Source organism: Ambystoma mexicanum, chromosome 11 (genome assembly GCF_040938575.1).
Source record: "Ambystoma mexicanum isolate Mex_15411 chromosome 11, UKY_AmexF1_1, whole genome shotgun sequence".
In the NCBI taxonomy this organism is placed as follows: Eukaryota; Metazoa; Chordata; class Amphibia; order Caudata; family Ambystomatidae; genus Ambystoma; species Ambystoma mexicanum.
Window position 1 is genome coordinate 1,391,101,320 of NC_090934.1, and position 6,337 is coordinate 1,391,107,656.

The window sequence follows — 6,337 nt, forward strand, 5'->3', positions numbered from 1 at the left end:
GTGTTTATGGTGTTGAGCTGAGGAGACTGAGAAAAGGATATGTCAAATTGTAATTGATTAAAATTGTATGTGTCTAAAACCTCGATTTGAGGTCAAGTAAGTATTTGACAAAGTATTGTTTAAGGTAACACAGAGGGGGATACGCCTCTCCAACACTTATGCAAGTCCCTTCCACGAGATCAAAACAAAATACACAAGTATAGTGCCGAATGGATGCACGACACAGAGGGCAAGTTGGCAAAGCCATGGCCCAAAGACAGATGTTGTTCCAAATGTATGCAGCAACACATGGTCACATATCTACATGTAGCATATAAGGGGAGTAAATTAGGCAACCAATTAGCCATTTTAGAGTCGTGGGGGATGTTTCAGGATGAACAGGGGAATTTGACTCCATGGCATTGGATGCTGAGCCAATGGGATGCAGAGCGAACAGCCCTCGACACCCCCTCCTCCTCAAACAGTAGACGTAGATACAGCAACAGAGAGCAAGGGATGTTACCCCATGAAAGAATTAAAAGCAGCAGCAGCATACACAAATCCCACTTTTGCGCAACCAGCATATAGTAGCAGGGACCCACCTGATAGCGCAACACAAGCGAGTAAGACAGCAGAAGACAATAGCAGCGAACGCAAGGAGCGTAGCGAGATGTAAGCAAAATTGTAGGAGAGTGATGCAGGAAGACAGGACTTGCTACAGATCAAGAGTTAGTAGCATCAACCGAATGGATAGGTGGACATATATTGCTCAAACTAGATGGAAAGCCAGCAAGCAAAATAGGGAACATGAAAAAGGAAGCATTGAACAGTAAAGACCAGGAGGAGGAAGCTAATGAATGGGCAGAGATAATGGAGGGAGAGGGAAGAATAAGAGGAAAAGGAGAGATTACAAAGGGAAAGAGCAAGCAGAAGCACGAGAAAGGGAAGAGAAGAAGTGAAAGAAATGGATCTAGAAGACATATCAAGGAGAAAGGAAGAAGGGGACCGGGAAAGACAAGTGCAACTAAAGAAGAAGACGAGGTTAACAGTCGAGCGGATCGTTAAAGAACGCTGACACAAGCAAGAGGAAGAGTGCAGAAACAAAAGAAACAGGGTCAAGAGCAGGCACTCTAAAGTAGGGGCTAAAATAGATTTGACATGTTTAAATCATGAGGATGGGGAAGGTATATGGAGAAGGATAGGGGAATGGTATAGGAGCAGCACAGCTGCCTCACAAGCATACAGAATCGCTGAGCCCTCATTGAGAGGGGAACACGAAGTTACAGACTGAATGAAGGAAAAGCAGCAGGACAAGGTAATGTCAAGGACACTTTGTTTCAGTGACGACAGACAGGGAGACCGTGACAGCAGCATCGGAACCATGGGGTCAGACGAAGACTCACAAAGTGAGGACGATGAAGAGAAAAAACACCTTTGTTGCTCCAGGGATGTGAGCCTGGACTGAGACGCAGTATGGGGAGATGAGACAGGCTTAGGCAGAGAAGGGGGAGACATCGAAAGGGACCTATCACGTCCTACGGGGGGCAGCAAGACACATATGATATCACTCTGTATGCGCAGAGGCTTAGGGCCCGGCCAAGATAGAAAAGCATAAGGATGGCAAGGGCATTCACCACCACTAAAGATGTGGGTGGACAGGTCAGAAAAGGGAGACTGACGCAATTCCCACTATTGCAGAAGGGAGGTGTGCAACCCTAATATATTCCATGGCCACAAATGGACAAAGACAATTTAAGATGCAAGCTACCATCATTGACATTTGGGGCAGGCAAGTGGATCAATGAGATAGAAAGACTGACAGCAGGGACAACATTAGTGTCGGAGACATGATAAGCCCACTCTTAGCCATTCATGAGGTTGTAGCTGACGACGTATAGAAAAGAGCAGGGTATCCTGGAGTGACAGCACAGAACACATAACACAATAATGTACCGTTCAATAATTGCCGAGCAGCCATAAGGCAAGCTCTAAGAGTACAGTACTAAGACACTTCGAAAATAAGTGCAATTATGGCAAGTGCGATTATGACAAAATGGGTGAGGATGTAGACCCACTTCAATATATTCAACAAATTCAAGAGAGATGGTGTCTTCAAACGAGGGAACTGTGGGACAAAACAGTGGGGTTATTTTATCATATATCATGTCAAGGAATACCAGACCAAGTACAGAAGCAGCTTATAAAATAGTGGAGATGGAGACTAAACCGTGGTCAGAAATTCAACGAACTATAGTCCACTATTGTAGAGAACACGAGGAAAACAGAGAGGAAACGGGAGTTAGCAAAATGAGTTCCGAAAAAAGTATCCAAACATACAATGGAAGGGGTGGTGTTAACAAGCGGAGAGGGAGTAGTTACTCAGTATGTGCAGAACAGGCCACCGATGGCAGGGGGAGGTTTTGCAGGATGAGGAGATATGAAACAATGGGCAAGAGGACGTGGGGGGATGTTTCAATGAAGAGGGTTTGGACAACCGATGCATCAGAACACGGTAGGATTTCAAGGGGCACAACAAAGGCCAATGGGGGTCCCATGGTCATAGTATGTTGGTTTTGCGAACGGGAAGGACGCATAGCCCGAGTGTTCAGGGATAGAGGTCCGATATACCAAAATGGGGGAATACAACAACCCATATATCAGACCGAGCAGAATGGACACACACTCAAGACCACCTATACTTGCAAACATATGCACCACAGCTGGTGCACATGGAAGACATGCAAGCGCAGGCATACGCACCCCAACAGATGCATACCTAGGACATGCAAGCACAAGAATACCAGCCTGTGACACATGCGGTAAAGACACAGGAGCACATGCAGTAGTCACAACAAATGCAACAAGCACCAATCCAGCAGAACATCATAGCAACAACACATGTGGACTCAACGATGCAGATGCAGACTCCCTGTCATGGTCATGAAGTCAGGGTTACAGGCATGCAGGGGTCGCATGGACAGGAGACCTGGGTGGACACTGTCCTGGCGCCTTTGGTGGCAGGCTCATGTACAAAGGTAAACAAGAACATCCATTTAATATCAAAAAGCTTTTATTATGGACATAGCACTTCAGATGCATTAACCTTGAACATTCCATCCATTAAGCGGGATGCATTAACTTTGAACATTCCATCCATTAAGCAGTCCCAAGTGCATTCTTGGGTGTGGCTGCTAATGGATTGCCTTCGCACATGCTCACTCTCTAGGAGTGGCAGGGTGTGGCTGGTAAGCGGACGCTAATGGGCGTGCCCACGATCTCAGCTATATTAGCTGCCCTGATCCTCAGGACAGACGCTTCATGTTATTCTGCACTTGCAAGCAGCGTAACACTCACAGTTGCCTGAGGTTAGACCTACCTTTGAAGATCCTGATTCCTGGACATCCTGCTTCCTGCCAGCATACTTACCAACAGGGGGAAGCTTTTCTTACCTGTACATCTCTTCGGCGAACCAAGTATTCATCTTTACACTTTCCAGAACGCTAAAATCTTCATCTTGGCACCGCAGCACGACACGCTCTATCGTCGACAGCAGCGCCTGCAAGAAAAAACAGAAGACAAGGTTAGACATAAAAAAAAACTCAGTTTAAGGTTGCACCTCACCATACTTTGCGCTTTTCCTTAAACCGTCACTTACCTGCTGTCGAACATTGTGGTTGCATCCATCTTCCATCTGGCCGTGTCTCGCGTCTCACAGCTGCATTGTGGTCACATTTCCATCTAAGGGAAGAAAACAGAAGAGAGGCATTATTGCAGGTATAAATAGGAGCAACATATAAAGACATTAAACAGAACGAACAGCATCACAAGAAAGACTTACTAATCATAAGGAGAAGCATAGTCGCAGCTGGACTGGACTAATCCTCATAAGGGATCAGTGAAGGAACTAGATCCCATTCGACGCGCCCCTGCCAAAAGTAGCAGGACGGAGAGCTTATCTTCCATAATTCACAGGTGAGCTTTATGGGCCGGCATATGCTCACTGAAACCGTACTTTGGGGTGAAGGGTTCAAGAGGTACAACAATCACAGATTGACAGACTCACACACTCTTATCTCCATGCAGGAGCAGTATCACCACGTACCACCGCTCACAGCTTTTCTACTGAGGGGGAGGCCTGAAGGGGGTGATTCAAATTCAGGGAGGTCTGCAACCGTGCCCCAACACCTCCGCAGAGGCCAGGTGAGCGTAACGCTCCTGTGCAAAAACTGGGAGGGCGACTGTTATAGGTGGCAATCCATTCACAGGGATGGCACTGTACCAACAATAGGACAGCCCACAGACAGACCTGATCTGTTAGATCCTATCCATTACATGTCATCCGGCAGAGGAACCACTTATAGGTGTGACCATAGGTGACAAGAATTTTTCCTTGCTTGTAGAAATGGGGCGACTGGATCCTGTATCAGAGAGGGGAGATATCCAATGTCAGATATTACCATGAATGCTCAGGTATTTTCTAGGGCATAAAACTTGGTTCCCTTGACTGATGAATTATTGTTTTCTGTAGGAGAACACAACATGGCCATCCCACTATTATATTCCTCACAGGCACCAGTAAATACAATGGGTAGAGACATGATGAGCAGACTGAACATGACCATTTCATTCACTCACAATGGGATAGTGTGCTCAACACCAGAAATTCATTATATGAACATGAGGGAGCTCATGCAAGCTAACTGTGGGCAGACGGTACAAAGGAGGGTGCTGGTAGACTGTTTTCATATGGGGCAGACATTTTTATCACATGGCTTCCAGGGATACTGGGGAGGCTGCTAAAGATACCGAACAAGTTCTTATTCAGACACGAGATTCCCTTAGACGAGAAGGAAGGAAAGGTGATCCCAATAGAGATCAAGGCTGCAATATTGAGAAACGAGATGATAATATTGCATGAGACAGTTGACACACGACGATCATCGAGGACAGTGATTGCAGTGGGGAAAGGGTACAAACTGACTGACATGACAGATGAGAAACTATTCCAAGATGATCAATCAGACACAGAGAATGGCAGTGTTGCGAAAGCAACCTCCACCATTTCTCAAAGAAGGCTTGGGTGCCCAGTGTCTTATGGACCACTAGTCCCTATGATATGGGTTTGTTAAAGGAATTGGGGCATAAAGATAAAGCCCAAACCAGGAGCTATCCTACCAAGGGCAAGACAGTATTGTTGAGGGGGTCTCAAACACCCCCCCCAGCATACCCCTAAGATGATGGATGCCACCTACTGAAGCAGCCCTACAGACCATACCCCGATGACAACACCAAAGTAATCATGAAGAGGCGACATGGCTGAACACACCCGCAGAGATATTAGCCAGGCGCAAAACAACACACATGAACTGCTTGCTGACACCAAAAAAACAATTACCATGAACAGCCATGAAAGTAAAATGGAAACCACAGCTGTCTTGAAAAGAATTGGAAAAGCTCAAAATACAGGGCTGAGCAATCATACATTGACTTTTCTGAGAGACGCATAGCAGGCCTGGCAACATGTCCAGCCCTGCCAAGTATGCTATTGGAGAGAGCTTCAGTCAGCTGAAAAGATACAGAACCTGTAAGGACAAAAAGGCTGAAATCCCTCATAAATGCTAGCAGTAAAAATCATTTTTATGGTCCCTGTACACGTGACCTGGAGCTGGGGAACAACGCCCATTCAGACAGATAAGGTTGTTCCCATCTAATTGAAGACAGAAGATTTTATTTAAAAACCACCCAACCTGAAGATGGAGAATGGAGTGTCCTTGTTCAAGGCCTGGGAAGTCAGAGGGGTGAAACAATAGTGGAAAGCAGGCGTGCTCTGACCTCACCTTCCTCACCCATCATTTTTGCTCACATGCTGGTAAATTTCCTAAACTGACATGGCTTGCACTGACCTAGGGGTGGTGCCAGATGGAGCTATCAGATCTAGCCAGTCCAATCAAATTATCTGTCCCCTATAGACTGTAATTATGCCTATAATGTACACCCAATCCCATTTCGCCTAAGAGCGAGGAATGTATCTTTTGGTTGTGAGGTCACAGCAGTTTAAAAACTCACTACCCACCTGTAATGAGCTGAGAGTACATTTGGAGGTGTAGAATCTGAGTGCCTATCCCTGCTTGGACTAACAAAGCAGCAATTTGTCACATTTCTGGACTCCTCCATTTTATGGTCATGAGGGGATTTCCCTCAAGCCAAACTCTTTTTTTCTAACTACACTTCAAATGGTAGCAGAGTGATGTTGACTCATGCTTTTCACGGCAAATCGCATCCCTCCCCTATTCCCCTGCATTCCTGCCTGCTACGAAGAGCAGAAGGTGTGGCTGGCAGGCTGGGGAAGTGACAGCGA